Consider the following 19,546-nt stretch of genomic DNA (forward strand, 5'->3'; position numbering starts at 1 on the left):
AGATGTGGTGTATACACGTACAATAGATGATTATTCAACCATGAGAAAGAAGCAAATACTGCCTATTGTGACATTGTGGATGAGCCTTGAGACATTAGGCTAAGTGAAGTAAGTCAGACAGATAAAAACAAATACTGTATGATGTCATTTTTAAAAAATGTGAAATCTAAAAAAAAAAGAAAAAACAACTCAAAAGCAGAAAGTAGAGTGGTGGTTATCAGGGGCTAGGGGTGGAGGAAATAAGGAGATATTGGTTAAAGGGTAAAATTTCCAGTAATTAGATGAACAGATCCTCAGATCTAATGTACAGCATGGCAATTATGAATAATAATTATATATTTGAAAGTTGCTGAGAGAGTAGATCTTAAATGTTTTCAGGGAAAAAAGAAATGGTAATTATATGGTGGAATGGAGGTTTTAGTTAATTCTATGGTGGTAATCATTTGCAGTATATAAGTGTATCAAATCATCACATTGTACATCTTAAACACTGTGTGTCAATTACATCTCAATAAAACTGGAAAAATAATAAAAATTCAGAAAAGGGTAATATTTATTGTATAAGAAAATGAAAATAAAATCTATAAAATTAGTAAAGTTTGCTGAAATCTGTTTGGGTTTGGAGAAAATCTAAAAGCAGATACACACTTCTAATTATAGAAGTAGTATTTTGTGTGTTTGAGAGAGGAGATAATGGGGTGGATAGTGGTTATTAAATTATCTTACATTTAATTTCTCTACTTTACTTTATAGTTTAAGTGACTCTAATGGTCAAATAATAAAAGTTGTACACTAGAGCCAAGTTTAAAAAAGGAAATGATCTCAATATGATAAAGGCTACAGGGGAAAAGCTCACAGTTAATATCATACTCAGAGATGAAAAACTGAAAGATTTTCCTCTAAGAAGAGGAATAAGGCAAGGGTTTCCACTATTGTCACTTTTTCCACAATGTATGGGAAGTTGTAACCAGAGCAATTAGGAAAGAAATAGAAAAAAATATATCTAAATTGGAAAGGAAAATATAAACTTCTCCTTTTTACAAATGACATGATCTTATATATAGAAAACCCTAAAGAATCCACCAAAACACTGTAGAACTCATAAACATACTTGGTACAGTTTCAGGATATAAAATCAACATACAAAAATCAATTAAATTTCCATAAACTAAAAACAAACTCTCTGGAAAGGAAATTTTAAAGAGTAATACCATTTACAGTAGCAAAAAAAAACCAGTAAAATGTTTAGACATCAACTTAACTAAGGAAGTAAAAGACTTTACACTGAAAAATATAAAACATAAATAAAACAAAGAAAATATAAGTAGATAGAGAGACATCCCGTGTTCATGGATTGGAAGACTTAATATTGTAAAATGTCCACACTACCCAAAGTGATCTACAAATTCAATGCAATTCCTATTAAAATGCCAATGGCATTTTTTTACAGAAATAGAAAAAAAAGTCTAAAATTCTTATGATGCCTCAAATGAGTCTGAATAATCAAAAATTTCTGGGAAAGAACAAAGCTAGAGGCAACACTCTTCCTGATTTCAAGCTATATTACAAAGTTATGGTAGTTAAAACAGCATCGTAATTGCAGAAAGACAGATATAAAGACAAAGGGAAGAATAGAGAGCCAGGAAATATACCTACATGTATAAAGTCAACTGATCTTCAACAAGAGTGCCAAAAACACTCAATGAGAAAAAGACAGTCTTCTTAACAAATGATGTTGGGGAAATTGCATATTCACATGCAAAAGAATAAAACAGTACCCTTATTTTACACCATACACAAAATGCATCAAAGACTTAAACATAAGATCTGAAACTGTAAAATTCCTAGAATAAAACATAAGGGAAAAGCTTTGTGGCATTAGACTTGGCAATGATTTCTAGGATATGGCACCAAAGGTGCAGACAACAAAAATAAAAATAGACAAATGGGACTACAACAAAGTAAAAATAAAAACACACAAAAACAACAAAAACCTTTTGTATAGGAAAGGAAACTAGTAATGGAAAAGAAAAAACAAATTCCCAAATGGGAGAAAATATTTGCAAACCATATATCTGATAAAGGGTTAAACCCCAGATATATAAGGAACTCCAACTCAATTAATAACCTGGTTAAAAAATGGACAAAGACTTGAATAGACATTTCTCCAGAGAAGACATACAAATGACCAATGGGTATATTAAAAAGTACTTAACATCACTAATTATCAGGTAATGCAAATCAAAACCACAATGAGATATCACCTTACACATATCAGAATGGCAAGTTCCAAACAACAACAACAAAAAAGAGATAACAAGCTTATGAAGAAGTGGAAAACTGGAATTATTTTACACTTTGGAGGGGAATGTAAAATGGTATGGAGGTTCATTAAACAAGATAAAGATAGCACTACCATATGATCCAACAAACTCACTTCTGGGTATTTATCAAAAAGAATTGAAATCAGGGTCTCTATGAGATATTTGGACTCATATTCACTGCTGTACTATTCACAGTAGCCAAGATGTGGAAAAAAACTGAATGTCCATCAAAGAATTACCGCAGAAAATGTGGTAAATATACTCAGTGGGATATTTTTTAATGTTAAAAAGGAAATAAATCCTGCCATGTGTGACAACATGGAAGAATGTCTAGGACATTATGCTAAGTGAAATAAGTTAGTCACAGTAAAACAAATACTGCATGATGCCATTTATTATGAGGTATATAAAATATTCAAACAAATAGAAGCACAAAGTAAATTAGTGGTTGCCAGAGGCTTGGGGAGGGGAAAATTGGCAGTTGCAATTCAACAGGGATGAAATTTCAGTTATGCAAGATGATTATATTCTACTCATCTGACGTACAATATTGCACCTATAACTATATTATATTGTACACATAAAAACTTTTTTAGTGTAGATCTCATATTGTGTTCTTACTGCAATGAAAAAAGTTTTCAAAGCCTCAAACTCTAAATTTAAAGATTAAAGTTAATATTTTAAAGCTCAAAAAGATAGTTACAAATGTTGAACCAATAGTTATAGGTAAAATAATGGGCTTAATAATGAAAATTAATATTATTTTCCAATAACAAGAAATATTTAATAAACATGACCATAAGATGGTCAGCCTCAAGCAAGACTCATCATATTTCACCTGAATGAATTTAATCAGTCAGAATTAGGCAAGAAAACAATTAGAAAATGATAATGTGAATATCCTAGGTTCCTAGAAATTAAACACGGCTAAGAGAAAAAGTTACATAGAAATTTTAAAATACTCTGAACAGAACAATAATGAAAGTATGTTGTAGAAACCTTGGTTAAAAAGCTAATGCAGAGAGGAACTTCAAGATGGTGGAGGAGTAAGACATGGAGATCACCTTCCTCCCAACAATTACATCAAAAATACATCTACATGTGGAACAACTCCTACAGAACACCTACTGAATGCTGGCAGAAGACCTCTGACTTCCCAAAGGGCAAGAAAATCCCCACGTACCTGGGTAGGGTAAAAGAAAAAGAAAAAAACAGAAACAAAAGAATAGGGACAGGACCTGCACCTCTGGGATGAAGCTGTGAAAGAGGAAACGTTTGCACACACTAGGGAGCCCCTTCACTGGCGGAGACAGGGGGTGGGTGGGGAAGGAAGCTTCGGAACCATGGAGGAGAGCACAGCAACAGGGGTGCAGAGGGCAAAGTGGAAAGATTCCCACACAGAGGATTGGTGCTGACCAGCACTCACCAGCCTGAGAGGCTTGTCTGCTCACCCGCTGGGGCAGGTGAGGGCTGGGAGCTGAGGCTCGAGCTTCAGAGGTCAGATCCCAGGGAGAGGACTGAGGTTGACTGCGTGAAGAGAGCCTGAGGGGGGCTAGTGCACAACAGTTAACCAAGAGGGAACCGGGGAAAAACTCTGGAACTGCCTAAGAGTCAAGAGACCATTGGTTTGGGGTGCGTGAGGAAAGGAGATTCAGAGCACCGCCTAAACTAGCTCCAGAGACAGGTACAAGCTGCGGCTATCAGCACGGACACCAGAGACGGGCATGAAATGGCTAGCGCTGCTGCTGCAGCCACCAAGAATCCTCTGTGCAAGCACAGGTCACTTATCCACACCTCCCCTCCCAGGAGCCTGTGCAGCCCACTACTGCCAAGTTCCTGTGATCCAGGGGCAACTTCCCTGGGAGAACACATGGCATACCTCAAGCTGTTGCAATGTCATCCTGGCCTCTGCAGCCACAGGCTTGCCCTGCATGATGTACCCCTCCTTCCCCCCAGACTGAGTGAACCAGAGCCCCCTAATCAGCCACTCCTTTAACTCTCTCATTTCAGGGTGAAGAACAGATGCCAGAGGGTGACCTACATACAGAGGCCAGGCCAAATCCTAAGCTGAACCCCAGAAGCTGTGTGAACAAAGAAGAGAAAGGGAAATTTTTCCATGCAACCTCAGGAGCAGTGGATTAAATCTCCACAATCTACTTAATGTACCCTGTATCTGTGGAATACCTAAATAAACAATGAATCATCCCAAAACTGAGGGAAATCAGTTTTGCCTCTCTGCTAATGGGTGGGGTTGTGTTCCTGTCTTGCTAGTTGTTTGGCATGGGGTGTCCAGCACTGTAGCTTGCTGGTCTTTGAGTGGAGCTGGGTCTTTGCGTTGAGATTGTGATCTCTGAGAGAGCTCTCAGCAATTGATATTACATGGGGCTGGAAGGTGTCTGTTGGTCCAATGTCCTGAACTTGGCTCTCCCACCTCAGAGGCTCAGGCCTGACACCCAGCTGGAGCACCAAGACCCTGTCAGCCACACGGCTCAGAAGAAGAGGGAGAAAAAAAATAAGAAATAAATAAAATAAAATAAAGTTATTAAAATAAAAAATTTAAATAATATTTTTAAAATTTAAAAAAAATTAAAGTAATTTTAAAAAAAGAGTGCAACTAAACCAATAAACAAATCCACCAGTGATAAGAAGCACTAAAAATTAAAGTAAGATAAATATAAAAATCAGAAACTGGTCAGTTGCATACAGCATATCCCAAGTCTACTGAAATTTTTTGTTCTAGTTCTGTGAAAAATGCCAGTGGTAGTTTGATAGGGATTGCATTGAATCTGTAGATTGCTTTGGGTAGTAGAGACAGTTTCACAATGTTGATTCTTCCAATCCAAGAACATGGTATATTTCTCCACCTATTTGTATCATCTTTAATTTCTTTCATCAGTGTCTTATAGTTTTCTGCATACAAGTCTTTTGTCTCCTTAGGTAGGTTTATTCCTAGATATTTTATTCTTTTTGTTGCAATGGTAAATGGGAGTGTTTTCTTAATTTCACTCTCAGATTTTTCATCATTAGTGTATAAGAATGCCAGAGATTTCTGTGCATTAATTTTGTATCCTGCTACTTTACCAAATTCATTGATTAGCTCTAGTAGTTTCCTGGTAGCATCCTTAGGATTCTCTATGTATACTATCAGTAATCAAGACAGTATGGTACTGGCACAAAAACAGAAATATAGATCAATGGAACAGGATAGAAAGCCCAGAGATAAACCCACACACATATGGTCACCTTATCTTTGATAAGAAACTAACACACCATTGTAAAGCAATTATACTCCAATAAAGATGTTAAAAAAATCATGCTGAGTAAAAAAAAAAAGAAAAGTAAGTGCTTACAAACCAAACAATTCTAAATACAAGAGAAATTAAGCTAAATGAGTTTCAGGTTCACATGAACTGGGACATATTTAGTATGAAATTAATACCTGGCATTAATGTTTAAGTTTGCTGATCTAATTAATATAGACATGTCTTTAGAGCCATCAACATTAAGTATAGTACTTTCACTGCACCTAGGTTTAATAGAAGTTAAATGAAATCTTGTTATATCCATTGCAAATTTGTCAGCAAGAAAATAACTTGATCTGATGAAACTTTAAAGTCAGTGTAGGGCTTCCCTGGTGGCATAGTGGTTAAGAATCCACCTGCCAATGCAGGGACATGGGTTCGAGCCCTGGTCTGGGAACATCTCACATGCCACAGAGTGACTAAGCCTGTGCGCACCACAACCACTGAGTCTGCGCTCTAGAGCCCACGTGCCACAACTACTGAACCCATGTGCCACAACTATTGAAGTCCATACACCTAGAGTCCATTCTCCTCAACAAGAGAAGCCACTGCAATGAGAAGCCCGTGCACCCCAATGAAGAGTAGCCCCTGCTCACCGCAACTAGAGAAAAGACCGTGCTTAGCAATGAAGACCCAACACAACCAAAAACAAATAAATAAAATAAATAAATAAATAAAATAAAGTCAATGTAAACAAGATAACGATGCCAAGCAGGGCCCTGTGGGGCTCCCGGGCAGGGAGGCCTTTTTGTCTCCAGTTTCTTGTAGGCAAGACTCCAGTCTCCATGACCTTCCCTGAGTTCCAAAGGGCAGATTCGAACACTTACTAATCAAGGCAGGAGCAGCCATGAAAACACCTGAGGCAAGATTAAAGGGACCAGAGAAGCTCATCAAGATTAGGAGACCCAAAACCACCAGAGACCCTGCACACACCTTAATCTTGTCAGCAACCCCACCCTTTTGAAACTTTGCAGAAGAAAGAAGAATACAAGACTGTTACTGCCTTGATCCTTATCACATATCTCTGAGCACTACCACTGACTATATAACCTATCCCTATTCCCCAGTGAGGGGCACACAGTTCTTGAGGCGCTAGCCTGCTCTGTTCTCTCTGCCTGGCAAAGAAATAAAGCCACTCTTAATATCTCCTCCATAAGTCTGTCTCCGTATTTCTGTTTGGCATTGGTGCACAGAGAGCCAAGATATTGTCAACAATAAGAGTTTTTAGGTAAACACTATAAGAATGATTATATTCTAAAAATCATCTAAAATAGTTTCTTCAGATTTTGGTAACTATTACTTGCCTCTTGGTTTTCATTAGAAATTAAGGTTTTTAAGAGTCAGGGATTCTAATTTAAATATGTAATTAAAGTTACTGAAAATAATAAAATATTTCAGTATGGCAGAATATGTGTTTTCAGTTAAGAAGGCATAAGGAATGGAATTACAGTTTACTGAGAAAGTTTTGTACATGGTCAGGATTAACTAAATTTAGATTGAATTTTAACTGAGTAAATGGATTCTAATGCAAGACTAGAATTTGATCTCTCTCTGTTAGAAGTGAAACTGTGCACCTCAGATTGGGACTTGAGCCCATGTGCTGGGACACAAACTTAGCCTAAACCCTGACTGGGACTTGAACCCACATGGCTGGGACTCAAACCTGGCCAAAACCCACAGTCTTCCAACTGAGATCACACACCTGGTTTCAGGACTTAATGAAGCTCAGGTTCTTGATTGCAGAAAGAATTCAGTGAGAGACAAAGTGATAGGTAAGAAGTGGATTTATGTAGAAAGAAACACACTCCAAAGACAGAGTGTGGGCCATCTCAGAAGGTGAGAAATGTACCAGGGTATGGGGTTGTCAGTTTTTACAGGGGTGGGTAATTTCATAGGCTAATGAGTGGGAGGAGTATTCCAGCTATTTCAGGAAGGGGAGGGGATTTCCAGGAATTGGGCCACCACCCACTTTTTGATCTTTATGGTCAGTGTTGGAACTGTCATGGGGCCTGTGGGTGTGTCATTTAGCTTGCTGATGTGTTACAGTGAGCGTATACTGAGGCTCAAGGTCTAGTGGAAGTTGACTTGTTTGCCATGTTGGACCCATATGATTCTAATCAGTTTATGTCACGCCCTCAGGCTATGTCATTCTTTCAAAGGTTGTGCCCTGTCCCCTTCCCTCCTGTTTCATTCCCCCCTCAGAGATTTCACTCCCATATTCTTATGGGAAGCAGAAGGGCGATGGTCTTCTGTAACTGCTTCAAGACTGAGTAGGGGTGTCAACCCTGCCTGTCAGGGAGTAAAAATCTCTGGGTGCCTGATCTAGGGGTTCCAGGGGCAGTACACCTCCTTGTTTTAAATCAGTATAGGCTGGAATCCTTGCATAGCCATCATCTTGGTGTGGAACTGTTGTAACTGTTTCCATAGCCTTTCTATGAACTTCCTTGATGAGGCAGCACTTTTTGTAATAGCATCAGAGTACAAAAGTATCTATAAATGACAAAAGACTTAAAAGGCATGGTTAAACATTTGATTACAGTGTAATCAATAAAGAAACTTGGTTACAATAACCAGAATTATGAATGATTACATTTAACTTAACGTACCAAGTAATCTTAGTTAAATATTTTTCTTTAAGATACCTCAGGGGACCTCTAAAGTATCCCAAAGTTAGCTGGAAATCAAAAGAAACTTAATTAAAATTTGATATTTGGGAAGTTTGTCAAAAAGTTTTAAAACAGTTGGTCAAATAAGATCATAGGTCACTGTGAGACAATACTTATTCCTTAACCAAAGTTACAAAAGATCTCAAAAGCAAATACAGATCACTGAAAGGCAAAGAAACTCACACAGTCTGTTGTCAAAAGCAGCATTTCAAGAATGCTTTGGAGGAAGAAACCAAATCCAGTCTTGTTCTAGCCCATTCCTAATAAAATCTATTTACCCAACTAAATTCAGTCCAATCTTAGAAAATCCTGATCATGTATTATTGTTTTCAGTATTTTTCATTCTCATTCCTCCCACCTTCTTTTACTGAAAACATACATCTTACTTTCCTTAAAAGTTTTTTTTCATGTTGAGTTACTTTTCTTGTTGACAGATTTATAACAGATAGAATAAGGTTTTATTTGACCTCTAGTAAACCTAGGTACAACAGAAGCATTATACTCAACATTGATGACTCTAAAGACATGTCTATATTAAACCAACAAGTTTGAGCCACCTTCAATACCAAATATCATTTTAGTACTGAATATATTCCAGATGACATGAACCTGAAATTCGTTCTGGCCAGATTATTTTTTACTTCTGAGTATTTATGTAAGCATTTGATTTTTTAAAAGCCAATTAAGTAGAGCTCTTCTATGAATTAATTTTTGGCAATACCATACACCTACAACACACATATAGATACATATGAAAATACAAACACAGAGGTCTCATTGTTCCCATTCCAAAATTTCAGTCCTGAGTCAGATACAACATAAAATCCATCAGTTACAAGGGGCTGGATTCAAATTGGGCTTCTGGCAGATGGAACAAATCAAGGTCACCAATCTAGATGGCTAAACCCTTTTTACTAGTGCTTATAGAAAAGACACTTAGGATTTCTACTTATCCTTGACAAGTCAAGTTCTAAATTACTTTACCCTCCTTTTTAAAATTTGCATTTAAAAAGATGGCAGAGATAAGGGTTTCTTAGAAGACCAGGTAGGACATTTGTATCTCAAAGGTACAGGCAAGTTCCTCCTAGGATGACTTTGTTTCCCCTTTGTTTAATACAAGCCTCTTAAGATAAATACGGAAGGTTTGGGGAGTGGTAAAAGGATTGGTGGGCTTTGGATTATTTTTGGAGCCACACCTCTGGTCCTATAAAGACTACCTTTGTAAAACAAGGACAGTTTTGTTTTGTTTTTCAAAGAATTGGGTGGTTACCTCAATGATATTGAAGGACTGACATACCCATTCACCTATGTTGGAAAGTTTTTCTTTTCCTCATTTAGCTTAGGGGAGAGGCCTCTTTCAAAATTCCTATCAGGCTCTGAATATCAGCTATGGTCAGTTTAGTCATACCGGTGGCCTCCTATTGTGGTAATCTACTTACAAACATTTTTGAGGAAATTCCCTAGGTTTAAGAAATTTGTACCTTATATTTAGACACGATATAACCCTTTTTTTTTCTGGTACGTGGGCCTCTCACTGCTGTGGCCTCTCCCGCTGCGGAGCACAGGCTCCGGACGCGCAGGCCCAGCGGCCATGGCTCATGGGCCCTGCCGCTCTGCGGCATGTGGGATCTTCCCGGACCGGGGCCATGGCTCATGGGCCCAGCCGCTCTGCGGCATGTGGGATCCTCCCGGACCGGGGCACGAACCTGAGTCCCCTGCACTGGCAGGCAGACTCTCAACCACTGCGCCACCAGGGAAGCCCTATATAACCCTTTTTACTTAATAATCACTGGCTGGATCTCTTTGGCCAAGCCTGGAACCTCAATATTCCACATTCCAGGGTCTACTAAGGCTTCTATTTTAGCTTCAGATTTTATCTGTTCCTTTTTGCCTTTTGTTAAGACCAATTGGTGATGAGGGTGGTTCCCTTGCCCTTCGAGAACCAGAGTGGCCCCTCACTTAGTTAATAAATCTCTTCCTATTAAAGGGATGGGACAGTCAGGCACAAACAGAAAGGAATATAAAAACAGCTGGCCAACGATCTTGCACAAAAGGGGTTCTAGGAAAGTGTGTCCCTGTGTCTTCCCTACCAACCCCATTACGTATTTCTTATGATTGCTAAGGTTTCCAATCCTTTGGGTTAAGACCAAGAAGGTTGCACCAGTGTCTATAAGAAATTCTACCAAGTGGCCCACCACATTAATGACCACCCGAGGCTTGACATTAGTTATGTAGATAGTATCTCTAGGCAGAGCCACTTTCGGCCTTGGACCACCTCATTTTTCTGATTGCAAATCCATCAGTGGCCAAGGGGCCCCCATCACTCTCTGGCATCTGGGGCATTCCCTCTTCCAATGGCTGTTTGCAAAGGGCATATCGATCACAGTCCTCCCTCCATTGTCCCTTTTGTCCACACAGGGTACACTGGCCTTGCATGTGTACACGTGGGCCTTGTTGTCAGCCATGGCCAGATTGGCCCAGAAAAGTCAGCTTCCCCTTTGGTGGTCTCTGAGTGGACAAAGCCACTGCAATCATTTGGGCCTTTTGCATATTTCTCTGGGTGCATTCAGCCTTTTTGGCCATATCCCTATTACCAAAAACCAAATGAGCCAATTGGAACAAATCATTCATTGGAGTCTGAGGACCAGCAGTTGTTTTCTGAATTTTGCACATGATCTCTGGAGCAGACTGGGCTATGAAATGCATAGCCTAAAGGGCCTGTACCTCAGGGGAGGAGGGATCCACGTTCTTTAGGGATCCATGGCCCTGTAGGGTGGGTCAGTTAAAATGACCTCTGTGTCCTTCCTAGAGTTATCCCTCCAAGCTACACATGCCTTAAATTCCTTTTGTGTTCCATTGCCTAGATACAGGCCGTGAAAATTTGAACATAGGGTACTTCACTCCATTTTAAATTTCCTAACTCATATTGCGGCCAAACCTGATTACATAACCTACTAAGTTTTTTCCTTTTAATGCCTGTTGTCCAAATCATTCCCAATCCCAGAGTACATGGCCCAGAGGGGTATTGGTTGGGATTGATACAGCCTGACCCATTTCAGACAAGCCTGAGGTGACAGAGGTGAAGTCTCTCTAACTCCCGAGCTATCCAAAATTCCATTGTTAAGTCAAAATCCATCGCACAGTTTGGTCAAGATTTGCACTTAACGATTTTAGATGGTATCCCTTCCAAGGTAGTCTCCCAATGAGGTGTTAGTGCCCAAAAAGTTTTCGCAAAGAAACTTTGCGACACAAAGGCACAGGAGACACCCCCAGTAGTGTTGACAATGGGTGGGAGTTGGTTTAGCTGTAAATTGGGAATAAAGGGTCAGCATTTGTAAAGGTCAGAGGGAGGAGAGTAAAAGCAATGAAAAGTACACCTTGGTAGTCACACGTGTCTTCTAGGGTTAACAGAAGAAAGAAAGAAAGAAATAGAGTGGGAATGAACAAGAATGTAAGAATGTAGGAGAAAAACCTCAGAGTCAAGGAGAAGAGTATATAGAGATTAACAGTTCTGTCCTGGACCTGCTGTTGGATGTGCATAAGCATATGGGGTTGACCCACTGGTCAAAAATGAGCAGACATCAGCAGAGCGTCCTCCCTAGTTACCTGGCTCGTGGCGTCCCATGGGTCTCTTAAGGACCAAGACCTAACTCTCAACATTTTCTTCCTTTATCACCATGCCTTCGTGATCGCCAGCTGAAACCGTGCACCTCAGATTGGGACTTGAATCCATGTGCTGGGACTCGAACTCAGCCTAAACCCAGAATGGGACCTAAACCCACATGGCCGGGACTCAAACCCTGCCAAAACCCTGATGGGGACTCGAACCCCCACACAGCTGTTTCAGAAGTGCTCCTTTTTGATAACAGATTGTATGAGTTTCTGTGCCCTTAGGTGATCCATATTTGTTTTCTTCCAATCGTTTTGTGACTTTGGTTAAATGAATAAGTATTGTTTCACAGTGACCTATGTTTCTGTTGTGTTTTAAAACCTTTTTGATATTTTTTAACAAACTTTCCAAATATCAAAATCTGACTAAAGCTTTTTAGCCTCCAGCTGACTCTGGGACACCTCAAAAGAACATCTCTGAGACATCTCAGAGAGGAATGTCAAACTAAGTTTATTTGGTATGCTAAATTACTTCAAAAACATTGTCAGGTGATTGGAGATGAAACTTAGGTTATAGTGTATGAATAAATGCCATTAATATAGATATTCCAAAATTTATATGGAATCACTAACATCCTGATATGTTATCAATCATAATTCTAGTTATTCTAAAATGTTATATGTCACAGAAATATACAAGTTTCCTGCTAATTGAATTGTACTCAAATCTTTAACAATGCTATTTTAAGTTTTGTCCTGATGCATTTACAAAATGAAGATTTTCAGGAAGACTCATAAAAGGAACTTTGTAACAAATATAAGTTTCTGATAGCCTTTAGATAATGTCACTGGACTAGGGAACAAATGACAAAACTCATGGAAAACCTGATTACTTCATCCAGATCAACAGGAATTAATTACATGGGACAGAAAGAACTGATGAATGTGGTTTATACCTTTACAACTTTGTGAAATATACTAGCTCTAACCTTTGTTTTTCAGAAAAAAGCTTCTCTCTTATGCTATCACCTACAAAAAGTTGATAAAGTATGTCTTTGTGAACAAAGATGAAACATTTATCTTTTTCTCTCTACCTGATCCTGACAGAATTTGGCATCTCTAGCTGGCTCTCCTGTGGACTTGATATTATGCTAATCATTGTTTTAATTTGTTCTTTGTTCCCAAATTGTTTGCACTTTGTGTCTCCCTGCTGCATTATGTCTTTGTCAATGTTACTAGCTGCATTACTTATATTCCATCTGTTTTATAAGGTTGTTGTCTCTTACAGTACCCAGTGTGTAAGCAGGTCTCCAACAAAACATCTATGGCTAAACATCTTAAGGAAATAGATCACATTTATAACATAAAATAATTGTAATAGTGTGACTCTAGGTATGGGAAGAAGGAATAAGGGAAAATGTCTCCTGGATCATAATTAGACAGAGGATCTAAAGAATCTTTCATTATCAGTAGGGCCTGATCCTAAAATTAGCACCTGGAGTGGCCTATAAAGAATTTTCATCTGACCTGGGATGAGCCTCCCAGCACTGTGGGACAAAATGTGATCACAAAACGTCTCCCAAATATTAGTCAAATTCCTGACCAAGAGGACAGGATCAGTCACCAGTGATTGCAGCCCTCCAATGTGAGCCAGTGAACCCTGAGGAAACTCAGGAAGGAGAATACCTGCCATCTAGCAGCCATCAGACTGCAGCCACTCCTTATGATGAGCCCTGAGGACACTCAGGATATGAAAATACAGGATACAGGCCCCAGATAGCTGTGGTGCATATCGAAGGAACGATTTCAGTGAGCCCTGAGCCTTGCATCTTCCCATACATAGAAAAACGCTAATTTCCTTAACTTCAGATGTGGTCTCATGGGCTTGAAACCCTCAAAATTCCTGATAACTCTCAACTTTCAGGGTGTGAATTCTTTGTAAGTCAACAGGTGTAAAGTAGACACTTCCAAAGAGAAACAAAAGACAAATCTCAACATTTGGAACACTGGCACTGATGGCGGATGCTCCCAGAAAGATCCATCTGATGGAGCAGTCAGAACAGTTGTCACTCCTTTTTCCACAATATTGTGGAATGGACATTGACAGTGGGGAATCATAACAGGGAAGAAGTAAATCAGACTGCATGTTGGATCTGTTTCTTTGACTTTAACCTTTGCTTTTTGTTGTTTTTGTTATTGTAATTATGCATAATGCCCTGACTCAGGGAACCCAGCCCCTCTGCCTGAATGCTGAACTAAAGTGCCTCTGTTAGCTCACAGGCAGACAATCTGACCCTGCCCACCTGTAAATGGCTGAAATTAACACATCCTCTCATCAAGGCTGGTCATTCCAAGGAGATGTTTTGCAAGACTGATGGCCCTTTTTTTTTTTTTGCGGTACGCGGGCCTCTCACTGTTGTGGCCTCTCCCGTTGCAGAGCACAGGCTCCGGACGCACAGGCTCAGCGGCCATGGCTCACGGGCCCAGCCACTCCGCGGCATGTGGGATCCTCCCGGACCGGGGTACGAACCCGCGTCCCCTGCATCGGCAGGCGGACTCTTAACCACTGCGCCACCAGAGAAGCCCTTATGGCCCTTTTAACTTTACTTCCTCACTGCCCCTCTCCTTCTATTTTGCCTTTTTTACTTTACTTACCTCTCTGATTCTATAAAAGAAACTGGCATCCAGATCCCGATAAGATGGTTTTTGGCGACACCAGTCCACCACCTTCTCAGTCTGCCCGCTTTCCAAATAAAGTCGTATTCCTTGCCTCAATACCTCATCTTGGATTTATTGGCCTGTCATGCGGCGAGCAGAGCGAGCTTGGACTTGGTAACAGTCCTGCAATGCTTGCACCTGGACACACTTCTCATCAAGCAACAAAATACAAGGAAAGTATATGGAACAAAAAACAACTGCATGCATGTGCAGTTAGGGCAAATTCTAGACAAAAGATACAAAGAGACCAAAAAACCTAACTGCCACTTTTGAAGAGCCTGGAGCAAAAGCAGAAGGTTGGGAGCAAAAGCAGGGTACTGGGCATACCTCCTGCACACACCATCACCAAGGGGTGGGCAATCCTCCTAAGCCACCCCTCCAGCCCGACCCCTGGACACACCCCCACCCTCACTCCTTATAAGGAGCCAGCTCACGCCCCTCAGGGGGTGAGCAAGCAAGGGAACCTGTTGTTTGTTCTCGCTCCCCCATGCTGCAGCAGGAGTCCCAATAAAGACTTGCCTGAATTTCTTGCCTGGCCTCTGATCAATTTCTATTGGTTAAGGAGGTCAAGAACACTGATTGGTGACATACTTTGTGGTGACACCACGAAGGGACTATTGTCCCCTTCCCAGGAGAGGATCTGGGCACTTCCAGGACCACTGAATGCCGCTTCCCAGTGCGTGACAAGTGGCCGCCTGGACCTCTTGTTTCAGCGTCAGCAAGTTTGGTAAGTCTGCCTTTCTGGCCCCTGGGGGCCTCAGTACCCTCATTCAGGCAATGCTTTCCCCCTCCCCTTGTCCTTTTCCCTCACCACTTTCCCTTTCCCCTTTGTTCCTTTCCAGCTCCTGAAATCTCTCTACTTCTCTCTCTGTCCTCTCTTACTTCTGTCCTATCCTTCCAAGAGAGTGGATATCAGGCAGCTACAGCATCACTCCTCTCAGCTTGTGAGACCTGCTCCCTCTGGCTGGCAATAGCTCACCTTGACAGGTGACAAGCAGAGGTGGGAGAGGCTCACCTCACACCTTGGTCCAGTGGGCTCTCCCCGACTAGAGATTTGTGAGTGATAGAGGTTCAAACCTCATATCGTTTAGTGTCTGGAAGTCTGATCGTCCCAATATTCTTGCCTTTATTTTCCTGCCTCCAATCCTGTTGGGAACGGGCTGAAGCAGCAGATATCTATATACTGGTGTACACTTGGGTGAGAGTCCCACCTGTGGATTGGGGACCCACAGATGACGTACAACTGGCTGCTTTCCAGGCTTGACCTCCCCGGTGGGCAGTGGACAGGGTGTTCCCTTCTTCACTGGCCCTTTTTGTACTTTTTTTTTTTTTTTTGCAGTACGCGGGCCTCTCACTGTTGTGGCCTCTCCCGTGCTCCGCAGCATATGGGATCTTCCCAGACCGGGGCATGAACCCGTGTCGCCTGCATCGGCAGGCGGACTCTCAACCACTGCGCCACCAGGGAAGCCCATCACTGGCCCTTTTTGGAAGCACACAGGTTGGTGCCTGAATAGACACCTGCTGGGGGCGGGTTGAAACAGAAATCTCCCTCTTTCTGTCTCTTTTTCTTTTTCAGTCTTTTCTCTCTCCCCTCCCTTTACCTCTCCCTTGATTCTTATACCTGCATTCCCGTCCCCTTTATCCTGAAAACTTCTTGTTTGTGTCTTTAAGTTTTGTGATTTGTATCTTTGTTCGTGATGTAGTTTTTGTCTGTCCAACTGCTCCTGCAAGTCTCTACTGACATTGTGGGCATGGTGGAGCACTTGAGCCTTGAAATACAAACCTAGCCCACATTGCCTGAGACTCCAGCCTTGGGTTACTTAGTGGGATTTTAAAGAACAAAAAGAAAAGACAAGAGCTTGCATTTTTCCTTCCTCTGCTCTTGCAATGCACTATTCTGCCAGGGCTCTCAGGAACTACAGGATTCATCTGTAGTCCCCCAGACTGAGGGAAAAAAAGGGCCATTTTAAATTCAAGCAGGAAAACTACGAGATTTCTGGTTCTGTAGAAATTGGTTTGTCTGGTTTAAACTTGTGGGTTTAATTAATACAGACTTGTCTTTAGAGTCATCAACATTAAGTGCAATACTTTCACTGTATCTAGGGTTTTACTAGAAGTCAATAAATGCATATTGTTTCAGTTATAAAATCTGCCAACAGGGAAAATAACCTGATATGATTAAATTTTTAAGTAAATGTAACTGGGATAAGAACTTTCTGGTAAACTCTATAGGAATAATTATGTTTTGGAAATTTCCATCTAAAACAGTCTCTCCAAATTTTGGTAAATCTGAAACTAAGTTAAGTTAAATGGTAGGAATTAATTAAATATCCAGGCCATTTCAAATAAGATAAAATATTGGAACATTAATTGCTAAACAGGTCTAAATTTACCTACTCTTGTCTTCTTGGGAGAGAGAAACTATAGCTGTTTGGTGCCACCTTGAGACGTTCTCTACCAATCTACAGGATGCTACTGTAAAAGACAGTTCATGGTTGCTTAAGGAAAGTAGGATGTGTGTTTTCAGAAAAGAAGGTATGAGGAATGGAAATATATTTTGTTGAAAGGGAAAAATGTGATTTTGTCCTAGAGCTGGCTATTTCTGAATGGGGAAAGAATAAAGGACAAAGTATGGCTACAGAAAGTTGCAGAAGGCTTGTGGAAGAGGAACATTGAGAAAATAATTTTGTATGTGGTCAGGATTTTCTAAGGTTGGATTAAATTTAGTTAGGTAAATGGATTTTATTAAGAGTAGGCTGATGCAAGACTGGATTTGGTTTCTCTGTCTCATAAGAGAACAAAGTTGTCCTGGAATGCTGCTTTTGATAACAGATCGTGTAAGTTCCTGTGCCTTTAAGTGATCTATATTTACTTTGGATTTTTTCCCCACCTTATCTCAAGGAATAAATATTGTTTCACAGCAAACTATGATCCTATCTGACTGGATGTTTTAAAACTTTTTAAACTTTTTGACAGACTTCCCAAATATCAAATTCGAATTGAAATTCTCTTGACTTCCAGTTAACTTTGGGGTGCTTCAGGGGGCCCCTGGAACATCCCAAAGAGAGATCCTAAACTAACTGGGTTAATCTGTGAGGAGAGGTTTGGCAGGTTCTCCCTAAACGCTGACAAGTTTAGGGATGAATTTATCAGGCTGGGGTTGACATTCTCACCTGGTAGGCCATCATGGTTATTCTGGCCCACTGTTGCACCCTGGATGAAAAGGAACATATACTGAGAAAGGCCAGAGAACACACAGATGGCCTACTGGCCACCAATCCACACCACCAAATTTATCAGGTGGGTGGGGATGCAATCCCAGAACATGATCCACACTGGGACTATGAAGATCGTGTATGCCAGGTTAGGATGAAACATTGTATTACTTGCCTATCAGAAGGAATGAAAAGGTGTAAGGTGAAGGCTGTAAATTATGATAAGGTCTGAGAGGTTACACAGAAAAAAAGATGAAAACCCAGCAGTCTTCCTGAGCCTGGTAAAAGAGGCATTCAGGAAGCACACCAGTACAGACCCTGAGTCCTCAGAAGGAAGGACATTCTTGGCCATGCATTTTGTCACCCAGGCTACTCCTGATGCTGGAAAATTACAAAAGCTTGAGGCTGGGCCCCAAACCCCATCGTAAACCTTGGTAAAGGAGGTCTTCAGGGTGTATAACAACTGAGACTTAATGGAGGAGGCCAATAACGGTAAGAGGCTAATAAAGAAAATGCAGCTTTAGGCTGCTCTGATCCACCCACCACCTCGAGGGGACCCCGGAGGGCTGAGAAGGCTGGACAGACCGCCAAGAAGCTGCCTGGGCCCAAACCAGTGTGCTTTTTGTCAGAAAGGGGGGCAATGGATGGGGGAATGTACTGAGCGCCCTCCTGTGGGACGCCCGAGGGGCAACACTGACCGGCCCCAGTTCCTTGTGAATCTCTCAGATGCAAGATTTCCACACACCGAATGATTGGCCCCAAGCGCCTGCCCTGCTCTGGATCCCACTCAATCCATCCTCATTACTCCCGCAGAGCCTTGCGTCACCCTCGATGTGGCAGGTAGGAGAACTGAATTTCTTGAAGACAGTGGAGCCGCCTGCTCTGTTCTGACTTGGCTGGCTGGCCCTCTCTCCATGACTCTACTGTGATGGGAGTTGATAGACAGCCAAAAGTAAGGCGATTTATGTCTCCCCTTGCCTGCAGAGTCGAGTCCATTATTACTACTCCTTTTTATATATGTCAGAATGTCCTGTCCCTCTCCTCGGGAGAGATGTGCTAAATGAGTTAGGACCTAGTCTATTCTTAGGACAGGGTGAAGTCCAAGGAGGTAAAGAATCCAAACAGAGAATGCATCTATTATGAGCCCCAGATGACCCACCTGCTGGGCATCAAAATATTCCCCAAGACCTCCCCCAGGAAATTAGAGAACAGGTAGATCCTGCAGTTTGGAATACCTTGGTGCCAGGAAAAGCAAAATGTGTTCCCCTGATAAAAATAAGGTTAAGGCCTGGGGAAAAATACACCTGGAAGAGAAAATATCCTTTAAAGCCTGAGGACCTGAGGGGAATCCAACCACTGCTCAGCAAATTCCTAAAACACAGACTCATTAGGCCCTGCCAATCCCCATGCAATACTCAATCCTCCCCATTCAGAAGCCTAACAGAGAGTGTTGGTTTGTGCAAGACTTACGAGCAGTGAATAAGGCTGCCTCACCGAAGTGCCAGGGAGCGCTCAGCATTTCTCTGTTTTGGACCTCACAGATGCATTTTTTCTGTATTCCCCTACATCCAGACTTCCAATACCTTTTTGCCTTTGAATTGGATGGACGTTGACACCCTGGAGGCAACCCAGTATACTTGGACAGTGCTCCCGCAGGGTTTTCAGGACAGCCCCCATCTTTTTGGAAACATGTTAGCAAGAGAACTGAGCCT

The sequence above is a fragment of the Physeter macrocephalus genome, chromosome 11 (genome assembly GCF_002837175.3).
Source record: "Physeter macrocephalus isolate SW-GA chromosome 11, ASM283717v5, whole genome shotgun sequence".
Taxonomy (NCBI): Eukaryota; Metazoa; Chordata; class Mammalia; order Artiodactyla; family Physeteridae; genus Physeter; species Physeter macrocephalus.